Source organism: Hordeum vulgare, chromosome 5H, assembly GCF_904849725.1.
Source record: "Hordeum vulgare subsp. vulgare chromosome 5H, MorexV3_pseudomolecules_assembly, whole genome shotgun sequence".
NCBI lineage: Eukaryota > Viridiplantae > Streptophyta > Magnoliopsida > Poales > Poaceae > Hordeum > Hordeum vulgare.
Genome location: NC_058522.1, coordinates 175,479,062 through 175,500,330, shown reverse-complemented (window position 1 = coordinate 175,500,330; position 21,269 = coordinate 175,479,062).

Genomic DNA, 21,269 nt, shown 5'->3' with positions numbered 1-21,269 from the left:
AATACCGGGACTGGATCCGGTAAGTTTCGAGGACACGTTCAGCAAAACCACCCGGTGCACAACCATGGAGGAAATGGGAACCATCGCAACAACAACAACTTCAAGAATGGCGGTACTGGCACTCAGCAGCATTCAGCTCCAGCTCAGAAGGATCTGACTCACATCACTTGCTTCAAGTGTCAGAAGACGGGACACTATGCCACCGAATGTCCCCAGAACAAGGAGGGAAATGGAAACGGCAACAGCAACTCTGCAGCAAAGAAGCCCAATCCTTTTCCTCGAGCTCAGGTGAACCACCTTGATGTTGAAGAGGTTTATGATCACCCCGATACTGTGGTTGGCAAGTTTTTGCTAAATTCACGTCCAGTATTGGTACTTTTTGATTCTGGTGCAACACATTCATTCATATCAAGGGTAGTTGTGGGAAAGTATAGTTTGCCAACTAGAACCCTCAGCCATCCTATTAAGGTCAGTTCCCCAGGAGGCATGATGACAGCCGGGATAGGATGCCATGCTTTGAGTCTCAACATCGGGAACCATAATTTTCCCACCGACCTCATCGTATTAGAGTCCCAGGGATTGGATGTAATCCTAGGCATGGATTGGTTGGCCAAGTATGAAGGGAATATTGATTGTGCCCTTAAGTCTATTTTGCTCACCACCCCCGAGCAGAAGCGGATTAAGTACGTGTCCCAGCGCCCGACACGGAGTAAGCGCGTAAACTCTCTCACGGGAGTAGTCCAGGAGGAAGTACCGATTGTACAGGAGTACCCAGATGTATTTCCGGAGGAATTGCCGGGCATGCCACCCGATAGAGAGATTGAGTTCTTGATTGAACTATTACCCGGAACAGCCCCGATATCCAAGAGACCCTATCGGATGCCCGCAAATGACTTGATAGAAATCAAAGAAGCAAATTAAGGAGTTATTGGACAAAGGGTATATTCGCCCAAGTTCTTCACCTTAGGGAGCCCAAGTGCTCTTGGTTGAAAAGAAGGACAAGTCCTCGAGGATGGTTGTCGATTATCGTGCATTGAACGATGTGACCATCAAGAACAAGTACCCCTTGCCGATGATCAATGATCTGTTTGATCAGTTAGTTGGAGCTCGCGTATTCTCAAAGATCGATCTTCGATCCGGGTACCATCAGTTGAAGATTCGTGAACAAGATATACCCAAGACAGCCTTCACCACTTGGTACGGCTTCTATGAGTACACGATCATGTCATTTGGACTGACAAATGCTCCGGCATATTTTATGAATCTGATGAACAAGGTATTTATGGAATACTTGGACAAGTTTGTCGTGGTGTTCATCGATGACATACTGATATTCTCCAAGAACAAAGAGGAACACAAGGAACATCTGCGTCTAGTTCTGGAGAAACTTCGAGAGCATAAGCTGTATGCAAAGTTCAGCAAATGTGAGTTTTGGTTGAAGGAAGTCGGATTTCTCGGACACGTCATCTCAGGAGAAGGAATAGCAGTGGACCCTGCCAAGGTCGCAGCAGTCACCGAATGGGTAGCACCCACTTCAGTCAAGGAGATCCGCAGTTTCCTCAGACTTGCCGGATATTACCGGAGGTTCATTGAGAATTTCTCAAAGATTGCCAAGCCCATGACAGAGTTGTTGAAGAAGGAATCCAAGTATGTTTGGACTGAGGAATGTGAAACCAGTTTTCAAGAGCTGAAGAAACGTCTTGTTACAGCCCCAGTGCTGATATTGCCGAACATTCGGAAGGATTTCCAGGTTTACTGTGACGCTTCTCGTCAAGGACTCGGAGGAGTGCTCATGCAAGAAGGCAAAGTTGTAGCCTATGCATCCAGACAACTCAGACCTCATGAGTTGAATTATGCCACACATGACTTGGAACTAGCAGCCGTAGTGCACGCTCTCAAGACCTGGAGACATTTCCTGATCGGAAATAGTTGTGATGTTTACACTGATCACAAGAGCGTGAAATATATCTTCACGCAGAAGGAGTTGAACCTCAGACAGAGGCGATGGCTAGAGTTGATCAAGGACTATGACATGAAATTGCATTATCACCCAGGCAAGGCAAATGTTGTAGCCGATGCGTTGAGCCGCAAGAGTTATGTGAACACACTAACAGCTGGAGGATTACCCCAGGAGTTAGTCGATGACCTCCGAGAGCTCAAATTGGAAATAATTCCAAGAGGATTTGTTGCCACACTGGAAATTCAGTCCACCTTGACCGAAAAGATCCGCGAGGCACAGAAATCAGACAAGGAGATAGCTGAGATTAAGCAGAAAATGGAAGACGGGAAGGCTAAAGGTTTTCGCGAGGATGAACACAGAACTTTATGGTTTGAGGATCGCATTTATGTGCCCAATGATCCCGACCTCAGGAAGTTGATACTTCAGGAGGCCCGTGATTCCCCGTACTCGATACACCCCGGCAACAGCAAGATGTATCTGGATCTGAAAGAAAGTTTCTGGTGGATAGGATTGAAGAAAGACATTGCCGAGTTCGTAGCAATATCCGATGTTTGTCAGCGAGTAAAAGCCGAGCATCAGAAGCCAGTAGGTTTGCTCCAACCTCTGCCGATACCCGAGTGGAAATGGGAAAAGCTTGGTATGGACTTCATCACAGGATTACCTCAGACCCGTTCTGGCTATGATTCTATTTGGGTTGTGGTCGATCGTTTGACCAAGGTAGCTCACTTCATTCCGGTGAAGACTACTTCCACGAGTGCCAAGCTGGCCAAGATATATATGACGAGGATCGTATGTCTGCACGGAGTAGCGAAGAGCATTGTGTGAGATAGAGGGACTCAGTTCACATCAAAATTTTGGCACCAACTGCATGAAACCTTGGGAACGAGATTGGAGTTCAGTACAGCTTTTCACCCACAGACAGATGGACAGACCGAGAGAGTCAATCAGATTCTGGAGGACATGTTGAGAGCTTGCGCACTAGACTATGGGTCTAGTTGGGATGACAATTTGCCTTATGCCGAGTTCCCTTACAACAACAGCTACCAGACCAGTCTAAAGATGGCCCCTTTCGAAGCTCTATACGGAAGGAGGTGCAGAACACCGTTGATGTGGGATGGAGTTGGAGACCGACAACTTCTTGGTCCCGACCTTATCCGAGATTCTGAAGAGAAGGTCAATCTTATTCGTGACCGACTCAAGATAGCTCAGTCCAGGCAGAAGAGTTATGCTGACAGCAAACGCAAGGAGGTAACGTACGAAGTGGGAGACCGAGCATATCTTCGGGTGTCTCCACTTTGAGGAATCAAGAGATTCGGTGTGAAAGGAAAATTAGCACCTCGTTTCATTGGCCCCTACAAAATTCTTGAACGTAGAGGTGAACTTGCATATAAACTGGAACTGCCGGAAGGATTGTCCGGAGTTCATGATGTATTCCATGTTTCCCAGTTGAAGAAATGCCCCGCTGAGATGGCCGATGTTCCATTGAGAGATACAGTGCCCCTAGAGGACATACAGCTTGACAGTGATGTGACGTATGAGGAGAAACCCGTTAGGATTCTCGAGACTGCCAACAGAGTTACCCGCAACAAGATCATCAAGTTCTGCAAGGTGTTGTGGAGCCACCACACCGAGGAAGAAGCCACCTGGGAACGAGAAGAGGATCTTCGTCGAGACCACCCGCACCTATTTTCTAGCCAACCCGAATCTCGAGGGCGAGATTCATCTTAAGGTGGGTAGGTTTGTAACATCCCGATTTTCCTAATTGGGAATGTTTTACAATGTAGCTAAGCATCTATGCATATTGATTGAAATAAATTTGGCACATGAATTCCTTCGTCTTTTTGATTTGCATTTCCATTTTTTTTCCTCGCACGAAAAGCCTGGGGAAATACTCTCTTGCACGCAAGAGAGAGAGCGGAGGAAAATGACCCTCCAAATTGCGGGAAATTTCTGAAATATTGGAGCCAAGAAAATCCAAAGATCATTTGCAAAAATAATTGCAAAAAGAAAATAAAGCAAATTTGGGAATTTCTGAAAAAACATTTTTTAGAAGTTTTTATTTTTGCTTTGGAAAAATGTTATTCGGGTAGAGGATATTTTTCTGATTTTTTTGGTATATAATACCCTATACTAAATATTTTTATTTATTTCCTTTTATTCACTTTTATTTTCTGTTTCGGAATAGGTTTCAAAAAAATAGGAAAGTTTTAGCCGCCGCCCCGAGCGCATTATAAGGCCATGGGCCGAATCTCCACCGCCAGGGAATGAATCCCTTAATTGCCGGCCGACCGACCCTTCCCCACCCGCCTCTCTCCCACTGCCGTTGGGCCCCACTGGCCGAGCCACTCCACCCCGCCTGCCATCTCCTTCCTCCTTCCAAAAATTTCTGCCCGAGACCGAGCCAGCACCAGGAACTCGGGATCCTCCCCGATTCCCTCTCTTCCTTCCTTTCCCACTCCCCTCCCTGGCCTATAAGTACCCCCGCCCCCGGCCGCCCCCGTTCCCACCCCGTCCTCGACGAGCCGCCGCCCGAGCCGCCCCCTGCCGCCGCCCACCGGAGCCGAGCTCCTGCAGCTTTCGGCCGCCCCCTGGAGCAGCGCCCCGAGCCGCTCCCCGCTCCGCCCGACGCCTCCCCTCGGTGGAGGACTGCCTCCGCCGCCCCGTCCCCTCCACCGCCCCCCGGAGCCCTCCCCTCGCCGGCGACCACCTTCCCTGCCAGAGTAGCCTCTACAGCCACGGTAGCTCCTCTTCCCTCTGTTGTTCCTTTTTTTTCTTTTCTAGCCCTTAGATCCTTATTAGATGGTTTAGATTAGTTCTTAGAATACCCCTTCGGTTTAGAGTAGAAAACCGGCGGTTTTATTTCACTTACTCATCTTAGCCAGCAAGTTTTGTTAGCCTCGGCCGTTTGCTCCTAACGTTGTAACAAACGCCCCCGCAGCCTATCACAACACGCCACGTGTACCCCCCTGTTAGTTACTAGTTAGCTTCATTTTTCTGCCTATTTGCAAAAACAGAAAAGTTTTTGTTTTGTTTTGGCCACAACTTTTGATCCCGAAGTCCAATGACATTGATTCTTGTTCCAGTAGACACCAATGTTTCTGTAGTTTTTAAAAACATATAATTTGTCTATGTTTGAAATTTTAAAATATAAGTTAGATCAGATTTAGTTTAAACCTTGTTTTGCCTATTCCCGGAGTTTAAAAATGATTTTGAGTTGATTCTTTTTGCTACTGCTTCCTGGTGTTTAAATATTACTGTGGTAGAAGTTTCAAAAAATTTAATGTATTTTTACTGGTGTTTTCAATAGAAACAAGTTTCTGCCTTAATAACGCGTGTTGAATTCTTTTACTTAGGCTTTAGCAAATCCTTACTTGTGATGTTATTTTACTTGTTGCTTGATTGTAGTGCTTATGGTGTGTTTTGTGTTTGTATCGATAGATCATCCGGAGTGCGAAGCGTGTTACTTAGAAGCGCTCGATCAAGACAACTATCATCAAGGCAAGTCATTTTGATCATGTTTTTTTACTATGTTTTCGATGCATGGTAGATCACCTTTCTTTGCCCAATTGCATGCTGCCTAGGTACTTGGAAACTTTAGTATAAGTTGTAGTATCATGTGGTAGGCACACAACAACCCCGATACTTGGCCCCCGGATGACAATTTCTTAATGCTATGCTTGAGTAGACGGGTTTTCGGTTGAGTGTATATCACGAGTGATGCGAGGTTGATTAAATAATCAAGACCAGCTAAGACAAGACTTTCAAGACCTCGGACGAAATGCAACTCTGGGTGAAGGACGGTTGATCGGCTCCCTGGAGAACCCTGTGGATGCCCGGGATGCTGGAGAGGCCATGTCATCCTGCGGAAAGCTTCACCCAGGCTCGAAGAGACGGACGGAGACTTCAAGACTCAAGGCTTACCTGCACAGCCACAAGTCATTATGGGCTCTGGCTTGGTTGGACAACGCGGCGACTCTGGACAAGCGGTGCTAGCAGATGTAGAAGAACGGTAGGAACAGATGGGCACCGACAGGGATTCAGAGGGACCCGTTGAAAGACCATGTTTTGATCTTCCGGTCTTCAAACACCATGAAGTGCGAGGACAAACCCGGAGGCGATCAAATCTTGTGGGGAATGTGTGCAAAACTCTGCAGAGTGCCCAACCTAATCGATTAGCCGTGTCCACGGTCATGGACAACTTGAGCCGAAGGCATTGAATTTCCCATGAACTCTCGACACAACTTAATAATGATGTTGGTGTTAACAATTATTCGGGTACGAGAATTGGTTGGCGGAACCATCTCGTTAACAACAAACAATGTAGTAACATTTTGCTTCCAACCCCTCTTGTTGTAGGATAAAACTGGCTTTATGCAAAACTTAGCCCCACCGGCCAAATATGCATGTAGAGATAGTTGATTGTTATTTTACTCCTCTCTTTGATGACTTGCCGGCATATTCAATATGCTGACCTACACGGCTGCAACGTATCATGTTGTAGAGTACTTTTCCGACCAGGAGTGAGGCTACGATGTACGCTCAGCGACATGCCCTTGGAGTCGGATGGACTCGTCTACCTGATGCTTCCGCTAGTCTTCGTTAGATATCTCATGAGATGGCCTTCAGCCACTTTATTGTAATCCTTTATTGTAATAAAGTACTCTTTATGAGATTTCGATTAATAAAGCTGTGTGATTGAACTCTTGAATATTTACATTATGTACTGTGTGTGTACCAGCATGATCTTGGGATGGTACGGAAACACCAGAGGCTTGACTCGTCTTGAGTTGGGTCGCTACAGAAATGGTATTGAGAGCACATGCTGACCTTTGGACGTAACCTCTAGGAATGGAAAAGCCTTAGGAAGAAAACTATTTTCTCTTATGTCTATAAATCTTCTATTTCCTCTTCTGATCATTTCTGACTTCTCTCCGATTTTCCAATGTTGAGATAGCCACCTTCATCCCTGTTAAGTTCACAGAGTTTTGCCAGCCCGACCCCACTATGTCGTTCGGAAAGGAGCAGGTACAGATAACCAAGGACTTGAGGATTGCTCTGCCGACTATCACAGGGAAGCCAACTTCGTCTTACCCGGAGGATTCACGCTACAGGATCGAGGTGCACGTTCCCGGAAGGACATTCCAGCCGCGCACTGAGCCAATGGATTTCAAGTTCATCGCACCCAACTGGATTCTCGGAAGGGACATGGCGATCCATTGTGCACTCGGACGTATCAAGGAAGAATACAAAGGCTGCCCTATTTCTCCAGACCTATTCACCGTATCTCCAGACCTATTCACCCTTGTTACTTGTCCTGGGACGATAAATTTTATTTTTTGCTATGCTTTTAGTAGACGGGTTTATGGTTGAGTGTTTATCACGAGTGTTGTGAGAATTTAATAATCAAGACCGTAGATTCCAAGACTTTTCGAGACCTCGTGATGCAATATACCCCTGGGTGAAGGACGGTTCAGATGGGCTCCCTGGGATAAACTAGCGAAGCACCCGGGATGCATGGAGAAGCGCCATGACATCTTGCGGAAAGCTTCACCCAGGCGCGAAGAGATGGATGGATGCTTCAAGACCAAAGGCTTACCTGCACAGCCACAAGTCATTATGGGCTCTGGCTTGGTTGCACAACGTGGTGAATCTGGACGGGCGGTGCTACGAGATGTAGAAGAACGGTAGGATTGGATGGGCACTGACAGAGGCTCAGAGGAACCCGTTGAAAGACCATGTTTTCATCATCCGGTTCTCAAACACCCTGAAATGCGAGGACTCCAACGAAGGCGATCAAATCTTGTGGGGAACGTGTGCAAAACCATGGAGAGTACCCTAACCTAATCGATTAGCCGTGTCCATGGTCATGGATGACTTGAGCCGAAGGAACTGAAATTATCTGGAATTCTCAACACAAATAATATTAATGATGTGGGTATTATTGACAACTTGGGTATGAGAATTGGTTGGTGGAACCATCTCATTAACAACCAACATTGTAGTAATATTTTGCTTTTAGCCCTCTCTTGTTGTAGGAGAAAACTTTGCTTTCTGCTAAAAAAACATACAGTCCCACCTACCATATATGCATATAGTATAGATGATACTTTTTCACCTCTCTCATTTGTGACTTACCGGCATATTCAATATGCTGACGTACACGGTTGCAACGTATCTACGCTCGGTGATATGCCGTGGAGTCAGATGGACTCAACTACTTTTGAAGCTTCCGCTAGTCTTCGTTTAGTTATCCCGTGAGTTTGCCTTCAGCCACTTTATTGTAATCATTATTGCAATAAAGTACTCAATATGAGATCCGATTAATAAAGTTGTGTGATTGAACCCTCGATATATACATTGATGTATTGTGTGTGTACCATCATGATCTTGGGATGGTACGGAAACACCAGAGACTTGGCCGTTTCAGGTCGGGTCGCTACAGATATGGTATCAGAGCACACGCTGACTGTAGGACGTAACCTCTAGATTGGAAAAGACTTAGGAAGAAAACTATTTTCTTATATCTATAAATCTTCTATATTTCTCTGCTGCTCATTTTTGACTTCTCTCCGATCTTCCAATATTTTCTAGATGGCCACCTTCATCCCAGTTAAGGTCATGGAGTTTTGTCAGCCCGACGCCCCAATGCCCTTCGGAAAGGAGCGATGCAGATCACCAAGGACTTAAGGATTGCTCTGCCAACCATCACCGGAAAGCCTACGTCGTCTTACCCGGCAGATGCATGTTACAGGATTGAGGTGCACATCCCTGGAAGAACTTTCAAGCCGCACACCGAACCTGTGGACTTCAAGTTCATCAGACCCAGCTGGATTCTCGGAAGGGACATGGCGATTCACTATGCACTTGGACATATCAAGGAGGTGTACAGATTATGTCCCATTTCACCAGACCTATTCACGGTCTCCCAGAGAGGAGCAGATGGAGACATCATCAAGACCAAGACTAAAGACGCTCTCTTGTCCGATGCACAGACCTTGGAGACACACATCGGGACTCTGGAGCTTCGTGTAATCCAGGACACAAGGAAGATCAAGCAATTGTCGCTCCGCGAACTCGAACTCGAAGACAAAGCCCGAGAAGCCACTACATGCACAAATTGGAGGTGAAGGACTTCCTGGATAGGATCAAGAAGCTGAAGGCTCGTGTCGCATATCTGGAAGAAGAATTGGACATGGGCGAAAACATTCACCCTGAAGGAGAAGTAGCCCCCTTGATCAGCAATGCGGAGGACTACGAAGCAAGCTCTACCGACGGACCCACCACCATGCTTTCTGAGGAGGACACCTAGACAAGTCCACCAATTTATCTTATCATTAAACGTTTAGGCCTATGTTTAGGTTATCGCAAACATGAATCCCCGTGTTTGAACCTTTTGACGAGATAAATGAATGAATGTGTGGTGTGAAAATTGTTTGTTGCATGTCATATGGGTAGTGTATTTTCTATTTAGACCCTTGTTCAATGCTAATCCCATCCCTCTAAAAACACCAGATGCCTCCAAGACGTGACCCTGCTTCCAACTTCCCGTCGGAACTCACTCAGTTGATCCTATAACAGAATGCCCTGATGTAGTTGATCATTCAGAACCAGAACAATAACAACAACCATCATCCACCCTAGGCCGACAATCTCACCCGCTTTCTGAGGTTGAACCCTCCGACTTTCTCCAGCAGCATTGAGCCCATTGTGGCAGATGACTGGCTCCGCAAGATGGAGAGGGAACTAATCACTGTTGGATGTACTGAAGCTGAGATGGTGTGCTTTGCTGCGCATCAACTTGAAGGCCCCGCGGCTGCATGGTCGGAGAACTACACCACCACATACCCCATTGTTGGTGTGAATTGGGAGCAGTTCAAGCAAGCCTTCTGCACCGCTCATGTCTCAACTGGAGCCATGAGTCTGAAGAAGCGTGAGTTTCACAACATACGCCAAGGGAATTGCTCTGTGGCTCAGTATGTTGATGAATTTAGCATGCTTGCCCGATATGCACCTGGAGATGTGGTCGATGATGCGTCCAACAAGGAGAAGTTCATGGAAGGACTCAACGATGAGTTGAGCATTCAGCTGACTGTGGCCAACTTCAACAACTACAAGGAGCTGGTAGATAAGGCCCTCATCTTGGAGGGGAAACAACAGTAGATGGAGAACCGCAAACGGAAGTATGGAAATGGGAAGTTCAATTCTGGAGTTCAGCAGAAGCCGCGTTACACCCCCTATCCAGGGAATACCGGAGGAGGATTCGGTAAGTTTGGAGGATACATCCAGCATAACCACCCAGTGCATAACCATGCAGGCCATAACCATGGAGGAAATGGGAACAACTGCAATGGCGGCAACTTCTAGAATGGCAATGGAGGTAATGGCACTCAGCACCATCCCGCTCCAGCTCAAAAGGATCTAAACCATATCACCTGCTTCAACTGCTAGAAGACGGGACTCTATGCCACCGACTGTCCCCAGAACAAGGAGGGAAATGGAAACAGCAATGGCAACTCAGCAGCAAGGAAGCCCAATCCTTTTCCCCGAGCTTAGGTGAACCACATTGATGTTGAAGAGGTCTATGATCACCCCGATACGGTGGTTCGTAAGTTTTTGCTAAACTCACGTCCAGTACTGGTACTTTTTGATTCTGGTGCAACACATTCATTCATATCAAGGGTAGTTTTGGAAAAGTATAGTTTACGAACTAGAACCCGCAGTCAGCACATTAAAGTCAGTTCCCCAGGGGGCATGATGACAGCCGGGAGAGGATGCCATCCTTTGAGCCTCAACATCGGAAACCATAAATTTCCCACCGACCTCATCGTATTATAGTCGCAGGGATTGGATGTAATCCTAGGCATGGATTGGTTGACCAAGTATGAAGGAAACATTGATTGTGCCCTTAAGTCAATTTTGCACACTACCCAGAGCGAAAACGGATTAAGTACGTTTCTCAACGCCCATCACAGAGTAAACGGGTGAACTCTATCACGGGAGTTGTTCAGGAGGAAGTGTCGGTCGTACAAGACTTTCCAGATGTATTCCGAGAGGAACTGTCAGGGATGCCACCGGATAAGGAGATTAAGTTTCTGATTGAGTTATTACCAGGGACAGCCCCAATATCCAAGCGACCCTATCGGATGCCCGCAATTGATTTAGAAGAAATCAAGAAGCTGATCAAGGAGTTACTTGACAAAGGGTATATTCGCCCAAGTTCGTCACCTTGGGGAGCCCCAGTTCTCTTGGTTGAGAAGAAGGATAAATCCTAGAGAATGGTAGTCGATTATCGTCCATTGAATGAGGCGACCATCAAGAACAAGTATCCCTTGCTGATGATCAATGATTTGTTTGACCAGTTAGGTGGAGCACGAGTGTTCTCCAAGATCGATCTTCGATCACGGTATCATCAGTTGAAAATCCGTGAACAGGATATACCCAAGACAACCTTCACCACGAGGTATGGTCTATATGAGTACACAGTCATGTCATTCGGATGGACTAATGTTGCTGCATATTATATGAGTATGATGAACAAGGTATTTATGGAATATCTGGACAAGTTTGTCGTGGTGTTCATCGATGACATACTGATATTCTCCAAAAACGAGGAAGAACACAAGGAACACTTGCGGTTAGTTTTGGAGAAGCTTCGAGAGCATCAGTTGTATGCGAAGTTCAGTAAATATGAATTTTGGTTGAAGGAAGTCGGATTCCTCGGACATATTATTTCTGGAGACGGAATAGCAGTGGGTCCAACCAAGGTTGTAGCAGTCACCGAATGGTTAGCACCCACCTCAGTTAATGAGATCTGCAGTTTTCCCAGACTTGCCGGATATTATCGGAGGTTTATCGAGAACTTCTCGAAGATTGCCAAGCCCATGACAGAGTTTTTGAAGAAGGAGTCCAACTATAAGTGGACAGAGGAATGTGAAGCTAGTTTCCAAGAGTTCAAGAAACGTTTGGTTACAGCCCTAGTGCTGATATTACCGAATATTCGGAAGGATTTGCAGGTGTATTGTGACGCATCACGTCAAGGACTTGGAGGAGTACTCATGCAAGAAGGAAAAGTTGTAGCCTATGCATCCAGACAGCTCAGAACTCACGAGTTGAACTATGCCACACAAGATTTGGAGTTAGCAGCTGTAGTGCACGCTCTCAAGACCAGGAGACATTTCCATATTAGAAATAGTTGTGATATATACACTGATAACAATATCCTAAAATATATTTTCACGCAGAAGGAGTTGAACCTTAGACAGAGGATATGGCTATAGTTGATCAAGGACTATGACATGATATTGGATTATCACCCACGGGAAGCAAATGTTGTAGCAGATACCTTGAGCCGCAAGAGTTATGTGAACACGATCATAGCGGGAGGATTACCCCAGGAGTTAGCCGACAATCTTAGAGAGCTCAAGTTGGAGATAGTTCCAAGAGGATTTGTAGCCACGCTGGAGATTCAGTCCACCTTGACCGAAAAAATTCATGAAGCACAGAAGTCAAACAAGGAGATAGCTGAGATAAAGCAAAGAATAAATGACGGGAAGGCTAAAGGTTTTCGTGAGGATGAACACGGAACTATATGGTTTGAGGACCGTATCTATGTGCCTAATGATCCTGAACTCAGGAAGTTGATACTTCAGGAAGCCCACGATTCCTCGTAGTCAATACATCCAGGTAACACCAAGATGTATCTGGACTTAAAGGAAAGCTTCTGGTGGACAGGAATGAAGAAGGATATTTTCGAGTTTCTAGCAATATGCGACGGTTCAGATGGGCTCCGTGGGATAAACCAGCGGAGGACCCGGGATGAATGCAGAAGCGCCATCACATCTTGCGGAAAGCTTCACCCAGCGCGAAGAGATGGATGGATGCTTCAAGAACCAGGGCTTAGCTGCACAGCCACAAGTCATTATGGGCTCTGGCTTGGTTGGACAACGCGTTGACTCCGGACGGGCGGTGCTACGAGATATAGAAGAATGGTAGGATTGGATGGGCACCGATAGTGGCTCAAAGGAACCCGTTGAAAGACTATGTCTTGATCATCCGGTTCTCAAACATCCTGAAGTGCGAGGACTCCAATGGAGGCAACCAAATCTTGTGGGGAACGTGTGCAAAACTCTGCAGAGTACCCTAACCTAATCGATTAGCCGTGTCCACGGTCTTGGACGACTTGAGCCAAAGGAACTTAAACTATCTGGAATTCTCAACACAAATAATATTAATGATGTGGTTATTATTGACAACTTGGGTATGAGAATTGGTAGGTGGAACCATCTCATTAACCACCAACATTGTAGTAATATTTTGCTTTTAGCCCTCTCTTGTTTTAGGAGAAAACTTTGCTTTCCGCTAAAGAAAGTTACAACCCCACCTGCCATATATGCATACAGTATAGAAGATACTTTTTCACCTCTCCCTTTTGTGACTTGCCGGCATATTCAATATGTTGACCTACACGGCTACAACGTGTCATGTTGTAGAGTACTTTTCCGACCAGGAGTGAGGTCACGGTCTACGCTCGGTGATATGCCGTGGAGTCCGATGGACTCAACTACTTTTGAAGTTGCCGCTAGTCTTCGTTTAGTTATCTCATGAGTTTCCCTTTAGCCACTTTATTGTAATCATTATCGTAATAAAGTACTCGATATGAGATCTGATTAATAAAGTTGTGTGATTGAACTCTCAATATATACATTGATGTACTCTTTGTGTACCAGCATGATCTTGGGATGGCACGGAAACACTAGAGACTTGGCCGTTTCAAGTCGGGTCGCTACAGGGAGCAGCCGTGTGCCCGCAACCACAAGACAGGGGGCCTGGTGCCTCCATCGCCCTAGCGAAAGGGTGGGGGAGATGCAGACGGCCCCACAGGATGCCGTGTAGCTCCACGACAAACTCCAGCATCGTCCCGTTCGAGTTCCCGCCAAGCCCAGGAGAAGGCGGAGACGCTGGAGTGGCACTCTGCCTCCCTCGGCCACGACCCCGCCGTCCTTGGCCCCTCGAGCCTCTCCCGCTACGGTCGACCGGGCTACCGCTGGCTGCAGCTCCTAAAGTTGTGGCAGCTCCTAAACGATGAAGGCCGGCCCCGTCTCCTTACCATGGTGAGATGCGGATGCCACCGACAAACCTAAAAGAAACGAGAGAAGGCAAGGCGAGAGGCGATGACTGCTTCGAGAGTGAATGGATGGGAAAGCCTCCACGCAAACACGCTAATTTATAGGGCAAAGCTCGGAGGCCACCCTCCTCGCTCCAGAAGCCACCGCTCCTCTCGCCCAATCGCCCTCAAGTCACGAGCGGAATATGGAATCGCCCTGATGCACCAATGCATGAAGGGGTGGACCCATCAATGCCCGCAGCTTCTGAGGCCACGATCGCCACTTGCCCGAACGTCACCGCGGATGTCCTATACGTGGCAGAGGCGTTTTCAGGGAATAAAGAGGCCATCACGCGCACACCGCGTACCCTCCCACTTTGCGTGTTCAATGCGCGACGTGGGGAAAGAAAGCCTATGACGGCTCGATTCCGATAAGCCTGGCGTCCGCGAGTCCGTGCACCTCTTAGGGCCTGGCCCAACAACGCCTCACATGCGTGTGTGGCGCAGGCGCGAGGTTCCTGTCAGTGCACTAAAGACTGGGGTCTCTAGTGTCCCGGACTAGTGCACGGACACTGGCAGCCCGTCCACAGCGGTAAGGCGCGTCGTTGGGGCTTAGGGTGAACGCAAGACTTAGAAACTACCAAGTACAGATTTCATGCCCCGGCAAGCACTCGCTTGCTAGGAAGGAAGAAGAGACCCCGGCAGGAGCTCCCTGCCAGGGAGATAGCCAATGCCACGGCGAGACCCTCCCGCCGAGGAAGAAGGATTAAGCCCCGGCAAGCCACCCTTGCCGGGAAGGCTGACAAGGCCTCGGGAGGCCATCACCTCCCCGCCGAGAGGAACAAGAAGAGCCCCGGCAAGGTAACCCTGCCGGGAAGAAAGAGAAGGCCCGAGGAGAGGCGCAGGCCCATGGCGCCCTCGCGACCTACGAACGCCTCCACCGACGAGTACTCCACCTACGATGCATGAGCCACGCATCCGCCCGCACCCAGTGCAACACCCCAAAGTTGCCACGTGTGGGTACGTGTCCAACCACCTGACAAGGTTAGGGAAGTCTGTCAAAGCATTTAATGCACCTGTGACAAGGCAGTAACACTGTAACTTTCGGTCGGCGCTGTTTCACTCGTGAACACACCGTTCACCCACTGAGCCACTGTGATGACCCCTTCGCCTATAAAAGGAGGCCCGAGGCTTAGTTGTAGGGGCTTTTGGCTTTTTGACCAATCGAAAGGATGTAAAGAGGGATAGATCTACAGTAACCCAAAACGAATAACTAAACGCATGGAAGAGTAGGGTTTTACGCACCACGCGACCCAAACCTGGGTAAAAAGATCTTGCCAGGCCCTGACTGTTGGTTCTGCTCTTGCCGCGAGCCCTCTCCCCGCCAAACCAGCAAAAAGGGGACCGTTGAGGCCCCCATAGGTGTCGAACCTTCACCTACAGGGAGGCCCGTCCTCTTTGACACTAATAGCCTCCATGTTCGAATGACCTCCTTGGCGGCGACTCATCCTCTGTAAACAATAAAGACTAATGTTCCACATGTAGGTAGAAACGGAAAAGATCCCAAACCTTGTGGGCGCCGGCTTTATTGTTGTGATATAAATAGTACAAAAATACTAAATTATGTACATGAATAAGGAGACTATGGCTCTAAGTGTAGTAAGGCCGAAGGTGAGCAATGTTCCACGGGCGAGACGTCTCTTCCTCCGTGGTTGGCTTATCTGGACGAAGATCGATAAAGTAGTAGGAGCCATAACGAAGGATTTTGCTAACAATGAAAGGTCCTTCCCATGAAGGTCATAGCTTGTGCATGCGTGTGTGATCTTGAATTAGTCGAAGCACTAAGTCGCCATCCAGGAAGATCCGGCTCTTGACCTGTCGACTATGATAGCAACGCAGGTCTTGTTGGTAGATAGTTGATCGTGATGCAGCCAAATCACGCTCTTCCTCCAAAGCAACCAAGGAATCATAATGCGCTTGTTTATTATCTGCATTTATGTATGTGGCGACTCTGGGAGAATCGCGCCTTATATCGCATGGAAGAACCGCCTCAGCCCCATAGACAAGGAAAATGGGAGTGTAACCAGTGGTTCTGTTTGGTGTGGTCTTGATGCTCCAAAGTACCAACGGGAGTTCTTCGACCCAATAAACCAGTGTGCGCTGCAAATGAACCATGAGCCGGGGCTTGTTCCCACGCAAGATCTCTTGGTTAGCTCGCTCAGCTTGACCATTGGACTGTGGATGAGCCGCCACGGATACGTCAAGTCGGATGTGCTCCCGCTGACAAAACTCCTTCATTGCGTCTTTAGACAAATTGGTACCATTATCAGTAATGATGCTATGGGGATAACCAAAATGAAAAATCAGCTTCTTGAGGAACTTAACTATTGTCTCTGACTGACAATTGCTAACAGTCTTTGCTTCAACCCACTTGGTAAACTTGTGAACTGCCACCAACAGATGAGTGGAGTGCAGTCTTTTGGTGTGGCTTGCATGCGGTGTGGCTTGCATCCGGTGTGGAGTGCAGTTGATCATGACTGTATGAAAACTGTGCCTGCTGGACCACCGCCATCTTCAACATCTCAATGGTGTTCCTTGCCTCCACCTCAAGTGCAGAATTTCCACGAATAGGAAGAGACTCCAAGTGGCAGGTTGCAGCCAACACTTTATCTATGTGGTTGGAGAAGTGGCCTTGTTTTGTTTGGAAGTGCTCAGCCGGCTGCTGGATCGATGGGGCTGAGTCGGTTTCTGAACAACCTCGACCTGTGGATTAGACTGACGAGGCGGGTTATGCTCTGCACGAGGCGTATGTCGTGTGCTAATAAAGAAGTGGGATTAAGATTGGCTGGGATACGACTCTGATGCCTCCTCTTGGTGCACCGCATCCGACGCGACTCGCTGACGCTCAAGTCGCCATGCCTCCGTATTCAAGCGTTCTATATCTTCGTTAATCCGAGCCTGCTGATCCGCCATCCGGGTGTTCTCAGTATTAAACTCATGTTGTATCTGAGCCATCTCCTCCCACAGTTTTGCCAGTTCTGCATTGACTTCCTCCTGATTATCAGCCGTCATGGCGACTTCCATGAGTTTTGACATCTCAACCATGAGATCCATCATGACCCGGGCCGGCGTTTTTTGAGATCTGCTAGCTCCATTAGCGGTCGCCGCACTTGGCTGATTCTGAGCCGCCGCTGCCCATGCCATGTAGATAGCGACTTGGCGTGGTTGTTCCTGTGGCCCTTCAGAGATCGCCGCCTCAGGAAAGCCCCAAGCCTTCCCTCATAGAGAGGGCAGATTGAATCTGTATTTCCCATGGATGACTCGCCGTATGAGTTGAGAGGGATGTCTCCACCGATTACCGGTTCATCCAGGAGGCCAACCCCCTGCGTAAAGCCGACGAAGACACGACGCCTCCCGATCTGAGGCTTGTTGGGTTGGGCGAACTGAGTCGGCTCGACGATGTCGGTGCAGATGTCTGGCTCGGCGACCGGTGTTGCGATCTTGCCAATGAAGACGTGAATCTTGCCGAAGGAGACCCGGTAACCTGATTCGACTGAACCGGCCTCGAGACTCCAACTTGAATTGTCGATGTACTGCTTTCCTTGGCGGCTCTTTGTCATGAGACCGACCGCATAGCTCCCAAACCCAGGGAAGGGCTCCCATCGAGAACTCAACTCCATCGTGCGCAGTCCCCATGGTGGGCGCCAACTTTCGTGGTTTTATCATGGCAGATGTCCTCATGAAAGGACTTAATGGTGAGGCCATCGTAACTACGTGGCGACTCAAAGGGGTTGATCGGGAACAAAAGACGATTTTACCTAGGTTCGTCCCCTATGATAGAGGTAAAATCGTACGTCATGATCTATGTATATTGTTGTGGAAATCGATTACAAGGGTGCGGATTCGCTTGACCTAGATCTCGATTGATTATAACTTATGTCTACCAGCCCCAAAGACTCGCCTTTATATACAGGTCGAGGCCCTAGGTTTACAAGAATCCGGGTGGCGCGATGATTCGTGGCCTGGTATATCTCAAACTCGCCTTGCTCCTTAAGAAAAGAAACCTCTGGCAATCCTTCTCCCTGGTGGGCCAAGAGTCACCATCTTCGTGTCTTCGGCCGCAACCGGCTCTCATTGGTAACCGCCTCGTGCCTTCCGCTTCGTAGGACAGGGCCCATCTTGAATATGAACATTGAGCCGCCATCTTTTGACTCGGCCTCTTAGGGCGGGTCATACGGTGGGATAATATCCCCAACAATTACGAATTTCAGAAGTAGCATCATCAAGTTCAAGCGATATATCATGACAAGCAACACGTGGTGGTGTAAATGTTGGGGAACATAGTAATAATTCAAAATTTTCCTACGTGTCATACCAAAATCATCTAGGAGAAACCAGCAACGAGTGAGGTAGAGCATCTTCTGACCATTGAAGATCGCAAAGCGGAAGCGTTACTATGAACGCGATCGACGGAGTCGTACTCGCTATGATTCAAATCGCGGAAGATCCGATCCGAACACCGACCGTATAGAGTCTCCGCGTTCAACACACCTACATCCCGGAGACGTATCCTCCTTCTTGATCCAGCAAGAAAGAAGAAGAAGTTGAGGGAGAACTCCGACAGCACGACGGCGTGGTGGCGGTTGAGCTATGTGGTTCTCCGGCAGGGCTTCGTCAAGCACCGTGGAGGAGGAGAAGAGGGAGAGGTAGGGATGTGCCATAGGGTGATCAAATCAGGTGTATGCATCCCTTACAAGCCAACACTATATATAGGAGGGAGGGAGAGGGGGGTGCGCCACCCCGAAGGAAACCACATGAGGTGCGGTAGCCCTAGGAGGAGGAAGGGGCGGCACCCTAGGGGGTGACTTGCCACCAAAGGCAGCCCCACTCCTAGGGTTTGGCCTCCCTTGCGCCTTGGGCCTCCTCCCCTGCTTGCACCACCCCACGAGGGGCTGGTTCCTTTCTCCTTTCAGCCCATGTAGCCCTCCTGTATAGGTGGACCTTCCTGGTGGACCCCCGGTACCCTTTCAGTGGTTGCTACTTCTGAAACAACAGCGCCAGAAATTGACACGTTGACGGAGATTAGGCTTGCGTTTGTTTTTCCCTTGAAGAGGAAAGGGTGATGCAGCAGAGGAGCAGTAAGTATTTCCCCCAGTTTGAGAACCAAGGTCTCGATCCAGAAGGAGGGTCTCGTCAAGTCCAGAGTACCTGCGCAAACACAAACAAGCTTGCACCCAACGTTTCAAAGGGGTTGTCAATCCCTTCAAGATTGTTTGCAAAAGTGAGATCTGAAAGCGGGAAGTGCAACAAAGTAGAAAGTGTAAGGCTGAAAATATGGTGTGGAGTAGACCCGGGGGCCATAGTGTTCACTAGAGGCTTCTATCAAAATAGCAAATGTCACGGTGGGTGAACAAATTACTGTCGAGCAATTGATAGAACCGCGCAAAGTCATGACGATATCTAAGTCAATGATCATACATATAGGCATCACGTCCGAGACAAGTAGATCGATACTTTCTGCATCTACTACTATTACTCCACACATCGACCGCTATCCAGCATGCATCTAGTGTATTGAGTTCATGACGAGCAGAGTAACACCTTAAGCAAGATGACATGATGTAGAGGGATAATCTCAAACCAATGATGAAAACCCCACCTTTTTACCCTTGATGGCAACAACACGATGTGTGCCTCGCTACCCCTTCTGTCACTGGGTGTGGTCACCGCACGGTATGAACCCAAAACCAAGCACTTCTCCCATTGCAAGAATCATAGATCTACTTGGCCAGACAAAACCCACAACTTGAAGAGGATTACAAGGATATGAAATCATGCATAAGAGAGATCACAAGAAACTCAAATAAGATTCGTACATAATCTGATCATAAATCCACAATTCATCGGATCTCAACAAACACACCGCAAAAGAAGATTACATCGGATAGATCTCCATGAAGATCATGGAGAACTTTGTATTGAAGATCCAAGAGAGAGAAGAAGCCATGTAGTTACTAGCTATGGACCCGTAGGTCTATGGTGAAGTACTCACGCATCATCGGAGAGGTCATAGTGTTGATGAAGAAGCCCTCCATATCCGAATCCCCCTCCGTCAGGGCGCCAGAACGTGCACCAGATGGGATCTTGCGGAGACAGAAGCTTGCGGCGGCGGAAAAGTGATTTCGATGATCTCCTCATTTTTTTGGGATTTTTAGGGAATATATAGGCGCAACCCCTAGGTCAGAGGGCGCCCAGGGGGCCCACAAGCCTGTGGGCCGCGGCCTCCCCCCTGGCCGTGGGGTGGGGGCTTGTGGGGGCCCTGAGGCTCCCTGCTTTGGCTAGCAAGCTTCCCGATCTTCTTCCGTTACGAAAAAAATCTTTTCTGGGATTTTCTTCCGTTTGGACTCCGTTTCAAAATCTCCTCTGAAAGGGGTCAAAAACATGGAAAGAACAGGAACTGGCACTTGGCACTGAGTTAATAAGTTAGTCCCAAAAATATATATAAAAGGCATGCAAAACATCCAAAGTTTGACAAGATAATAGCATGAAACCATGAAAAATTGTAGATACGTTGGAGACGTATCAAGCATCCCCAAGCTTAACTCCTGCTCGTCCGACAGTAGGGAAGTGATAAAGAATGAATTTCTGATGTGGAATGCTACCTAGCATAGTTGTCCGTTGCAACTTCTTTCACGTGACATGAATGTTCAAATCCGTAAGATTCAAAACAATAGTTTGCTATTGACATGAAAACAATAATACTTCAAGCAAACTAGCAAGGTAATCATGAACTTTCAAAATAACTAGGCCAAGGAAAGTTATCCCTACAAAATCATATGGTCTGGCTATGCTCCATCATCCTCACACAACTAAAGTAAATCATGCACAACCCCGGTATTGGCCAAGTAATTGTTTTCGCAGTCTTACTTTCTCAAACTTTTTATAACTATCACGCAATACATGAACGCGAGCCATGGATATAGCAATATAGGTGAAATAGAGTGTGGTGGTGGTTGTGAGACAAAAAGGAGGAGATGGTCACATTGACTCGGGGTATCAATAGGCTATGGAGATGCCCATTAATAGATATCAATGTGAATGAGTAGGGATTGCCATACAAGAGACGCACTAGAGCTATAAGGATGTGAAAGCTCAAAAGGAAAACTAGTGGTTGTGCATCTAACTTGTTTGCTCACGAAGACCTAG